The sequence below is a fragment of the Cajanus cajan genome, chromosome 4 (assembly GCF_000230855.2).
Source record: "Cajanus cajan strain Asha chromosome 4, NIPB_CcT2T_4, whole genome shotgun sequence".
Classification (NCBI taxonomy): Eukaryota; Viridiplantae; Streptophyta; class Magnoliopsida; order Fabales; family Fabaceae; genus Cajanus; species Cajanus cajan.
In genome coordinates, this window is record NC_138520.1 from 59,918,849 (window position 1) to 59,931,562 (window position 12,714).

Sequence of the window (12,714 nt, forward strand, 5' to 3'; positions counted from 1 at the left end):
ACATTAGACATAGATCAGACTATGTTGCAAAGTAAATACACACCTTGTGAATGTTCAAAGTCTATCAAGAGAATTAGTCACCACTTTTATATTACTTTTAAAATTAAAATTAAAATAAAAAATAAATAAATAAAATAAACTAATAGCAGCTAAGAGATGTCTTCTCGTTTTGTTCAACATTTCCCACAAATCTACACTTTATTTTGTGCCTTCACAGCTATTCACTAGTAATTTAAGCGACCTTGTTTATTTACATTTTAAAAATTAAAAACAATTTACAAATAGAAGTCAAAATGCTTTAATACTTTTTTCCTTCACTGTTTATTAGAGGTATTTAAAATTGAATTAAACCAATTATAAAAGATCAAAGACCGATAAAAAAATTTGATCAAGAACTAAAAATTAACAGTTTTGTTTGATTTTTTATTTTACTAAAATGTGTAATTCAGTTCGGTTTGTAGTTTGACATTGTAAAACCAATCCAAACTGCAACTTATATATTTTAATATGTTTTTAAATATTTTTATTTTATTAATTTATCGAATTACTAATTATTTTCGCCCTCTAAAATATTAGTCAAAGTTATTTTCTTTGAAATGGGAAGTCACACGCAAAATCTTTGCCAGACTATCATAGAGTTTTTGTCTAAAATGGTTTGATCTTTCACATTATTTTATATATTATGTGGAATGACTCTAATAATGCCTCAAAACAATTTTTTATGTCCCGAGGTTCAAAATTTGCAATTGTGATATTAAATCGTTCAATAACCAATATTAATTGATATTAGCCGGTGAATCTCGAAGAATAAAGATTTTAATTTTCTTATATCTTCTTTTAGTATTTTTTTTAATAATACAAGTGAAAGTTATTAAACCGAATTTTAAGATGAAAAAATAAGTATCGATTATATATTACAAGATTTTAGCTAATTTTTTAAAAAAGAAAAACTCAGTACAAATCAAATTATAAAAGTTTAGTTTGTTTTGGCTTAAGTTTCATAATACATTTAGATCCAATTGTCACTAGTGTAGGGGAACATTCCATGATGGATGTTTTGGATATTTTATGATGACTTGAGACACGATATAAATTTCAACAACACAGAATGTTTAGATATTTTATGATAGGTCAATACCCGACATAAAATGCACAAACATTCTATGATAGGTCAACACTTAACATAAAATGTTCACTTTCTATGTCGAGTGGTCAACTTTGTCATAGTAAAGGTATAAAATATGTTCATATGGGGCTTTGGACCTCTGATACCCACATTCTATCACGGTATTGATGTTATCTATCATAGAATGTGAAATATTTTATGGTGGGTGTTTAATATCTGTCATAAAATGTTGATTTTTTTAAATGCAAGTCATTTTTTGAATTTTCCCACTACTATATATATATATATATATTTCAGTATATTCTAGGCAATTCAAATAAACAAATTATTGTCCATTTCAATACAAATGTATATAATATACAATATCTATCATTTAAATTGAAACAATGTATAAATTAAACTTCTCATAACAGTTCGTATAACGTATAAGTTAATAATAAGTGTCATTAATAAATAACAATGTACACAATTCAAACTAAAACAATGTATACTAATATATATAGATACCAATAGGATAAAAACAAAACATAGATATCTAATTAATGTACACAAATAAAAGTAAAACAATGTACAAAAACATAAATCATTCCTTTTGAATTTCCTCAAGAAAAAAGATGTTCATCTCTTGCGGATATCTTCCATGTCTTCATATAAAAATGGATAGGGATTTTTGAATACATACATAATTAATTCAAAATAGAGATAATTCAAACATTAGTCGATCATTACACTATTGTAGAATCATTTAAACTAAATTTGATTTAAAAATGTACTACCTCTCTCCATAAGTCACTAATGTAGTCGGTAATGATGGTGAGCATAACATGCACTAATACAATACATACAAACATTTTAAATTAAACACCTTACTGGTTTTAAGTCTAAATATTCTCCTACAATTCTTCATCGTTCTCATCACATGTAGCATGCATCATCATTTTCATTGTCTACATTCAACCTAGGCATGCGTGTGGAGAAGGAAATAGTCTGACAAATGTCAAGTGTTGAATCTTCATGGTCATTAATACTATGCAGGCTTTTCCCTTGTAGAAAAATTGACCAATTTTTGTTAGCAGGATTAATAACATAAAACACTTGTGTTTGCTTGGTTTGCCATGATGAATGACTCATCTTTAGAATCTTCCTTTTGTAAGTTAACCAAGGTAAAACCTAGATCATCAATCTTGAATCCAATCTTACTGTCAACCCATTTACACTTGAAAATTGACACCCTAAAACTTTTATAATTGACCAACCATATGTCTTGAATGATCCCAAAGTAACATAAAGAGGTTGTAACTAGGTTAGGGTCTTTAGAAGTTAAGAAATGTTGTGACTCAGCCACCACCATAACCCCACTATTGCATGGTACATTCTTCGATCTTCCTTTTGGGTAAAGAACACGTAGTTATTGATATCATACCCACTCTAACATATGAAATCAAAGTTAGGCTCTAGTGTTAGTCATTTCAATATTTTAGAAGTTGTATTGTCATTCTCAATTTGGTGTTTGAACCACTTTGAGAATGTTCTATTATGCTTGTTGGTCAACCATTTCTCATGCGTTTGTGGATAATTTTTTTTCACCAAGTCCTTATGAAAAGTTAAGTAAGGTACAATTTCATTGATGTTATTCAATATATACAAATGTGTTTGCAACACTTCTTATCATGTGTAACTCACAATTTTTGCACTTCTTAAACCCTTACCAAAAAATCTTCCATGATGATTATACTTAGGTACCCCTATAGATTCAACTTCCGATAGGTACTCGGTACAAAACTCAATAGCTTCCTCTATAATATATCTTTCAATAATTGATGCTTCTAAAAGGTGTTGGTTCTTTACATACCCTTTCAATATCTTCATGTATTGCTCAATTGGGCACTTCCATCGTAAGAACATGGGACCACAAAATCTAACTTCTGTGACTAAATGCACAATTAAGTGAACCATGATGTCAAAAACTGATGGAGGAAAATATATCTTCAATTGGCACAATATAAGAACTGCTTCATTTTGTAATTCATCCAACTTCTTAGGATCAATCACTTTACTAAAAATTGTGTTAAAGAAGAAACATAATATAGTAATGACATATCTAACATTTTTATCAACTACAAGAAATGCAGTCAACTGAAATCTTATTAAATTTAAAATGAGACATAACCTCTTTCTCTATATATTAATCAACTATAAAATATATATATCTTTCCAAATTGTCCAAACAAACAATTCAAGATTCAATATAATGATTATGTATTAATTGTGTAATCATTGTATTCAATATCAAATGACAAATTAAAGTTCACTAAAAATCAATCAATTAATAGTCCTAATAGAGCAATATAAATTATTTTAAATAAACCCAAATCATGTTATGACATTATTTAACTATGTACATTATGAGTATACACAAATAACATTTTTAAATTTTGTTAAATATAACTCAAATATACTCAAAAAGAGTAATATAAAAGTCCATTATAGCAAATAAATAAGTTCTCAAATGAGTCCCCAAAATATGTTCATTATCTTGCAAAAAAAATAGCCACATTAATAATCTATTATAATAAGCACCAAAAAAATCCAACACATGCAACAACCCCACAACAGTCCTGTAACGTAATTAGTAGATTGGAAAGGGACGTTCCAGATTTGGAACGGGCCGTTCCAAACTACTAAAACAAGGGTGATTTAGTAGCCTAGAACGGGTCATTCCCAAACTGGAACGAGCCGTTCCAAGCTACTAAATAGGCCTATGAAGCTTGGACTGGAACGGGTCGTTCCAAAATGGTCATTGTGAGTTAAATTTCCCTCTAGAACGGCCCGTTCCGATTTTAGAACGGGCCATTCTAGACGTGCCAGAACAGGTCGTTCTGGTTTTAGAACGGGCCGTTCTGGTTTTAGAACGGGCCGTTCTGGTTTTAGAACGGGCCGTTCTGCATGTGAATTTTACACATAATGAAGGAGCCTAGAACGAGCCGTTCTAGATTTGGAACGGGCCGTTCTGGCCAGTTCAGACTTCTATAAATAGAGGTGGTGGGCAGTTGAGGAAAATGGAGGGTTTTTAGAGAGAAGGACTCTGAATTTCGAAGCTTGCTTTGGGTGGATTGAAGTTTCGGGTTGAGCTTCGGAAACGGGATTCCGCTTCTTCTCAGTTCTTGGCTATTTTGAGCCAATCTTTAGGTAAGGAAAGCTAGATTGTAAAGTTGTTGGTTGTATGTTAGTTGGGAACTCATTTGGGTACTTAGGTTGATTAGTATGAGTTGTGTTATGTGATGAAAATATTGTGTGTTGCTAATATATGATTAAATATTTATTAATGATGTTGTTGGTGATGCTTTCATGACGAAAATGGAATGTAAATGAGATGCATGTTGTAGTTAAGTTGTGAAGTTGTTTACAAGTTGTGTGTTGATCTATGATATTGTTGAAGCTAGTTGAAATTAAGTTGATAAAGTTGCTATATGTTATGTGTGGACATGTATATGTTGTGAAGTGCATGATGATAATATTGTTAAGTTCTTAGAGAGGAGTTGTATGTTTCTATAAAGGTGTATGTTGTGCCATGTGTTGAAAATATATTATTTTATGATGATTGAGTTGATTGTACTGTTTAAAGTTGAAATGAGATGTTGTGTTGTTAAAATGTGTTGTTAAATAACGTTGATGAGTTGTTGTGCTGATATACCATGTTTAAGTTGAAAGTTGATTAAGATGATGAGTTGAAAAGTTATACGTTGTTTAAGTTGTTGAGTAGAGTTGTAAGTTGATTAAGCTGTGATGATAAGTTATTGATCACTAGGACTAGAGGAGATGTTTTCGAAGTTTCTAATCCCATTGTGCGGATTGAGATAGTTGTGGTGCTCTGAGAGCCCAATTTGTTGAAAACTCTCCTTGGGATGTTGTCCCTTGGAGTGGACGTTGTGTTGTTCTCCTCTAGGACTTAGTTGATCCTGTGTGTGGGCAAAGTTGAGACACACGTGTATAAAGCGACCACAGTATAGGGGCCAGGCCGAGCTATACCGATTACAAGCGGCCAGATGTCTATTGTTGTAAAGTTGGAAAGTTGGAGACATATGGTGAAGATATTTGTCCTATGTTGAGATACATAGTACTAAGGTAATAAGTTGAAAGTTGTTTTAAAGTTGAATCCCTTAGTACTGTGTAGGCGACATGGAAATAGTCGATCCATGTCATGGTTGAATGACCAATTTGAGTAAGGTATCTAGTTAGAGATATAGTCTTTGACTAGGTACTGGAGGGTGCGTGGTACTTGGAGGACAGTGGGTGGGCTAATTCCATATGTTAATTGGTGATGCTAGCCAAGGCCGTGGTAGGCTCATACCCAAACCCTTCTGTCTTGACAGTAGTACTGGACCTTCGAGTCTAAGTGGCACACCTGAGAAATCGTCTATTGTTGTCTATACCTGGTTCTCTTCGGAGTTCCTAATGTTGTTCTATACCTGACCTGGTTGAGATAGGGCAAACGTTGGATTTGGTAGGGTTTATGCCACCTAGACTGCTCAAACCTCAATTGTTAGAGATCTCCGAGTTGAAATGCGTGACGACGTATAAGTTGTTGATGAGTTGATTTGTTCTTGATATGAGTTGTATATTTGTTGTTGTGTTGTTAAGCTGTGATTGTGTTGTATGTTGACCTTGTTGAGGATGATGATAGTGTTGTTATGTTATAAATTGAAATGATGTTAAGATGTATAGTATATATGTTGTTTGTCTCATGTGTCGAATGCGAAGATGATTATATAGTTGTTATGTTGCATATTAAATTATTATGAGTTGTTTATTGTCTCTAGCTTACCCTTGCATGTTTCCATGTGGTTTAGACTGCGATGATCATACGTTGTATGGGAGTAAGGCAGGGATAGACTGGAGATAGCTGATATAGGCCACAGGAGGTGCCTGGAGATGGATTTTTTTTGTAGGCTACCTTATAGTAGTATATTTTGTTGTATATAATTGGTTGATGTTGGTTGCTTGATTAGCAACTTGTGTTGTAAATATTTTATTATACTATTTTAGTATATATATTTTAGTAGTGTGTAGTGTTGTTCGTAGTGTGACGGTCATGGCGGGTCGTTACACTTTTATGGTATCAGAGCAGTTCGAGTCTAGTGGACACTCTATGGGGGTGGTTCCTTTAGGCTTTTGTTGTGTTGAACTCTGTGTTGTGTTGAATGTTGTGCTGATTTGTGTTGAGTAGTTGAGATGTAATGTGTTGAATGAGTTGTTCATTTTGTAGAAAATGCTTAGAACATGAGCAGATAGCCCATGCCATGGAGATGATGGCTATGGCTATGCAACAACAGAATGCCTATTTTGCTAAGATGGATGCTGAGAGAGTTGTGACTAGTGTCGCAAGACCAGTTAGGTCATAGGAGAGTCGGGTTTTGGCTGAGTTCAGGAAGTGTAGTCCTCATTAGTTCAGAGGTGATGCAGATCCGGAGGTGGCTGACCACTGGATTTACGAGTTGGAGAAGATATTTCCAGTTCTAGGTTGTTCAGAGGAGCGAAAGTTCACCTATGTAGTGTATATGTTGACAAGGGAGGCACTGTATGGTTGGAGAGGTACTAGTCAGATGTTGATAGACCGTGGAGTGGTTTTGGACTGGGTGTGCTTCAAGAGGGCCTTCCTCGAGAAGTACTTCCTAGAGAGTGTCAGGCATGCTCGGGGGGTAGAGTTTATGAGATTACAGTAGGGGAGAATGTTGATGACCAAGTACGTCATAAGATTCGAGCACTTGACACACTTCTACACCCAAGCCACCTATGAGGCTTGGAAGTGTAGGAAGTTTGCTGAAGGCTTGAAGTCTGATTTGAGGAGAGTGGTGGTGCCTATGGCCATCACAGAGTTTCTAACCTTGGTAGAGAAGGCGAAGGTTGTAGAGCAGCTAGAGAGCATCGGCAAGCCGACGAAGATTGTTGGTGGGCCAGTTGGGTCCAAGAGTGATGGTGGTTCTCAGAGGAAGCCTTATGATAGGCCCCAATCAGAACAAGGGGGTCCTGTCACAAGGAAACCTATTGACACAGCTAGGAGTGGGGGGTCAGAGTGGAGCTACTACTCAGATGTTGCAGATGTGGTGGACCTCACTTCATTCGTGATTGCCCTCATACCGAGAGCAAGTGCTGTAGGTGTGGCCAGACGGGTCACATGTCGACTAGTTGTCCTGCAAGTGCCAAACAGACCAAGAGTGCCCGAGGGGTGATATATCTATTGCAGCTGGAAGGGTGTTTGCCTTGACCGGAGCCGAAGCTTCCACTTCATCTGATCTAGTGAAGGGGAAGGGTAAAGCTACTGGTAAGGATGTGATGATATTATTTGACTTAGGGCCTCCCATTCATTTATTTCATATGCATGTGTTGAAAAGTTGGGTTTGCTTGAATGCAATTTGGGGGTTGAGATTGCTTGTGTCTACGCCTGCTTATGTTTCTATTGTTGCCTCTAAGATGTGTGTTGGTTGTCCCTTGGAGGTGTGTGATAGGAAGTATAAGGTGAACTTGATCTGTTTGCCTTTAGTGGATATTAACATAATCTTAGGCATGGATTGGTCATCTGCCAATCACATTCTTATAGATTGTTCCAATAGGGAGTTGATTTTTCCCTTAGGGGGGAGGATGAATTATTGATTTCAGCCAGCCAAGCTGAAGTGATGTTGAGAGATGGAGCAAAGTGTTGTATTTTATTTGCTACTATGAGTGTGGAAACTGAGAAGGTGATCAATAGGTAGGAGTTGTGGGGGAATTTTTGAAGGTGTTTTTGGATGAGGTGTCTGGGTTACCTCCTACTAGGGAGATTGAGTTTAGCATTGATCTAGTCCTTGGTGTAGGGCTAGTGTTGGTTGCTCCCTATAGGATGGTCCCAACAGAGTTGGTTGAATTATAATGTCAGGTGGAAGAGTTGAAGAGAAAGATTGACTACTTCTCCTATGTTGGTGTTGCCTAATCCTAATGAGCCATTTGAGGTGTGTTGTGATGTTTCTCACCTAGGGTTGGGGTGTGTGTTGATGTAGAATAGGAGAGTAGTTGCATATGCTTTAAGGCAATTGAAGAGTTATGATAGGAATTACCCTACTCATGACTTAGAGTTGGCAGCAATTGTTTTGTCTTAAAGGTATGGATGCATTATTTTATAGTGCAGGGTTCAACGTCTTTGGTGATTATAAGAGTTGAAGTACTTGCTTAATCAGAAGGAGTTGAACATGAGAAAGAGACAGTGGATGGAATATTTTAAAAGATTATGAATTTCAGTTGATGTATCACCCTAGGAAGGCCAATGTAGTGGCAGACGCTTTGAGTAGGAAGTCCATCCACATGTCTAGTCTGATGGTAAAGGAGTTGGAGCTAGTTGAGAAATTCAGATATTTGAATCTGTATTTGAAGTTGGCTCAAGACCACATTAGCTGTGGCATGATTACCATTGCTAGTGAGTTCTTGTAGCAAGTTGGTATGAAGTAGTTGTAAGATTCAGAAGTTGTGAAGGTTCTTAATTTGTTGGATACAGAGAAAGTAGTTGGCTTTGAGATGAGTGAAGATGGGATTTGAGGTTTAAGGGTAAAATTTGCCTACCTCAAGATTCTGAGTGTAGAGAGACATTGTTGAATATATGGTGGCCTGTCTGACCTGTCAGAAGGCTAAGGTTGGGCACCAGAAGTCTGGTGGTTTAATTGTAGATGATGAAGATCCTGTAGTGGAAGTTGGATAATATCACTATGGATTTCATTGATGGATTGCCTAAGTCGATTAGGAATAGTGATGCTATTTGAGTTGTGGTTGACAGATTGACCAGTGTGCACATTTCTTGTCTGTCAATATCAAGTGATCCTTGGAGAAGTTGACACAGCTGTATGTGAAGAAAATAGTACAGTTGCACGGGGTGCCTTCCAGTATTATTTTAGATAGGGATCCGAGGTTCACTTCTAGATTTTTGGCAGAGTCTACACCAAGTCTTAGGTACGAGGTTGAGATTGGGTTCTGCTTATCATCCACATCGGATGGTCAGTCAGAGAGGACAATTCAGTCCTTGAAAGATTTGTTGAGGGCTTGTGTGCCAGACCACTTGGGGAGTTGGGAGGAAGTCCTACTACTGGTGGAGTTCATGTACAATAATAACTTTCATGCTAGTGTTGGGATTTGAAGCATTACATGGTAGGAAGTGTAGGACTCCTCTGTGTTAGTATCAAAGATGGTGAGTCGGTAGTTGCAGGGCTAGAGTTAGTTTATAAACTATTGAGGAGGTGAAGTTGATTCAAGAAAAGATGAGGTTTGCCTAGAGTAGGCAGAAATCATAAGTTGATAGAAGGCAAAGGCCTTTGGAGTTTTCTGGGAGGGGCATGTGTTTCATGTTTCTCAGTTAAGGAAGTATGTCCATGACCCAAGTCATGTAGTTGAGATGGGTGAGATTCAGGTCAAGGAGAACCTGACTTATGAGAAGAGACCGGTAGTTGTAATTGATTACAAGTTGAAGGAGTTGAGTGGCAAGTCCACGAGATTGGTGAAGATCTTGTGGGATGCAATTACTGGTGAGACTACTTGGGAGATTGAGTAACTGTGTAGAGAGTAGTATCCTTCTTTATTTTCAAGTAAGTCTATTTTCGGGGACGAAAATTCTTATTTGTTGGGGGGTATTGTAACGTAGTTAGTAGACTGGAACGGGGCGTTCCGGATTTGGAACGGGCCGTTCCAAACTACTAAAACAAGGGTGATTTAGTAGCCCAGAACGGGTCGTTTCCAAACTGGAACGGGCCGTTCCAAGCTACTAAATAGGCCTATGAAGCTTGGACTGGAACGGACCGTTCCAAAATGGTCATTGTGAGTTAAATTCTCCTCCAAAATGGCCCGTTCCGATTTTAGAACGGGCCGTTCTAGACGTGCCAGAACGGGCCGTTCTGATTTCAGAACAGGCCGTTTTGCATGTGAATTTTACACATAATGAAGGAGCCCAGAATGGGCCGTTCCGGATTTGGAACGGGCCATTCTGGCCAGTTCAGACTTCTATAAATAGAGGTGGTGGGCAGTTGAGGAATGTCGCCACCCGCCGAAACGGACCTTGGCAATCGCGACGATGGTTGGACTCTTTTTAATGTTTTTGAAAGTGGTGGATTGATAGAACGACTTATTCTCAAACTGAGACCTTGTCGAGCTACCAATTTTATTAAATGATTCACCAATCCATATTAATCCCAAGCGGGACCCTCTATGGATTAGTGGTTTTCGCAAAAATTAGGGTTCTTGGAGTCGCCACCAATGTTTTACTCAAAACATTGGAAAAAGATTTAAGGCAATTGATTTTTATAAATCAACTTTGGCCATTACAACCAGAGTTGGGTAAGGGAGTCGGTTACGTGCGGGGAAGGTGTTAGCACCCCCACAACGCCCCATTAGGGTTCCCTATGACGGATTATTTTATAAATAACAGCGTAAAATTACTAAATTACCCCTATTTATTATAAACGATTATAACTTAAATATCTACATGATGACAATTTTAAATATGCAGTAATCAGAAAGCAGTAAAAGAAGGGATTTTAGAAAAGAAACCTTTGAAGCGTGCTTTTATATATTTCAATGAAGTCTAGGAGGCTTTTTGGCGCTCCCTCCCTCTACAAGCTCGCTCGCTCCTTCCTAAAAAATAATTTTTGACTATGGAAATCCAAAAGATTTCCCTTCGACTAAGTTCGAGACTCAAGCAAATGGCTCGTGACTCAAGGACTTCGTCGAATTGACTCTCAGAGCGATTTCTAGGGCAGAACACTGCTCAAAAACCCCAGAATACTCAAGGAGAGAGTCAAAACTGCGTGGAAAAGTCAAATGACGTCCAAATGACGTCTTATTTATAGGGGTGAGGCGCGGTACGGTCCCTGGGGTCAATACGGCCCGTATTGAAGTTTTGAACTTCAATACGGCCGTATTGAATTCAATACGGCCGTATTGAGGTTCAAAAGCTTCAATACGGCCGTATTGGTTTCAGTACGGCCGTATTGCAGTTCAAAAATGCAATACGGGCCGTACTGAGCTCCAAAGAGGCCGTATTGAGCTCCACTCCTTCCACTTTCTTATTTTTTTGCTACTCTAAGACCTCTAAACCTACAGATTGTCATCCCACGGTCTTCTAAGAGTCCCTTTGGCTGACTTTCCTTTGATCTTTGAGAGTCTTCGAGTCTTATTTCCGACCCGGACAATTTTAGGGGTCTACAGCTGCCCCCCCTTTACTTAGTCAAACGGCCTTTTAGTGTACCGGTTGATAAGTAAAGGAGTTGACCCAATTGTCCGGGGAATAAGGCCATCCTTCCGACTTGTAGTGTCTTCCGGTGGAAAATTGCTGAGTAGCCTCTCCAGGTTTTGCTTCGCTCGTCGCCCGAGCTGGAAGCTGCATACCTCCGTGCTTCTGAATACTCTGGTAGCGTGAGTACCGCCTCTCCAGGCTCAACTTCACTCGACGCCCGAGCTGGAAGTTGTGAGTACTGCCTCTCCAGGCTTAGCTTCGCTTGCCGCCCAAGCTGGAAGCTGTGAGTACCGCCTCTCCAGGCTCTGCTTCGGTGCTTCTGACATCCTAGGCAGTTGAGTTTGCCCTCTCCAGGGTTAGCTTCGCTTGCCGCCCAAGCTGGAAGCAGTGAGTACCGCCTCTCCAGGCTCTGCTTCGGTGCTTCTGACATCCTAGGCAGTTGAGTTTGCCCTCTCCAGGGTTAGCTTCGCTTGCCGCCCAAGCTGGAAGCTGTGAGTACCGCCTCTCCAGGCTCAACTTCACTCGACGCCCGAGCTGGAAGTTGTGAGTACCGCCTCTCCAGGCTTTACCTCCGTGTTCTTGACAACCTCGGGGTAGTTGGATACCTCCGTGTTCCTGACAACCTCGGGGTAGCTGAGTACCGCCTCTCCAGGCTATACCTCCGTGTTCTTGACAACCTCGGGGTAGTTGAGTACCGCCTCTCCAGGCTATACCTCCGTGTTCTTGACAACCTCGGGGTAGTTGCATACCTCCGTGTTCCTGACAACCTCGGGGTAGCTGAGTACCGCCTCTCCAGGCTATACCAGCGTGTTCTTGACGACACTGGCAATGTGAGTTTGCCCTCTCCAGGGATCTGTGATGGTTTTGTCTCCACAGTCCACGATGCTGCTTTGACAGTTTGTTTTTGATATTGATGCCGCTGAGGGCTGGATAATGCAGGGATCCGTCTAGGGGATGTGCAGTTATTCATAGGTTCTTGTGTCCCAACTTTCCTTTGCGTAGTTGGTGCCCATTGAGGAATTTCTGTTTCCTTGGGGTGTAGACACGAAGATGCTCTTTCTGATGTGAGCGATGCCTTATGATTGGCTGACGTCCTTTCGACGATGGTGGAGTATCCCGGTTATCCTTATTCGGGTGACTCTTTTTGGTTTTCTGATCTTGTTGCCTCTGTGTAGGCTATCATCCGCTGGGGGATTTTGTCGTTTTGTTGTGATTAGCCTCTTCTGTTAGGCAGATCATCTCGACGCTTGATGTTTGGCTGAGAGCCGGATTCCACTTGGGGAATGATTATTTGTCTTTTGTTATTTTTCTTGAAGGGGTGCCTCTGAGTAGGCGAGTGAGG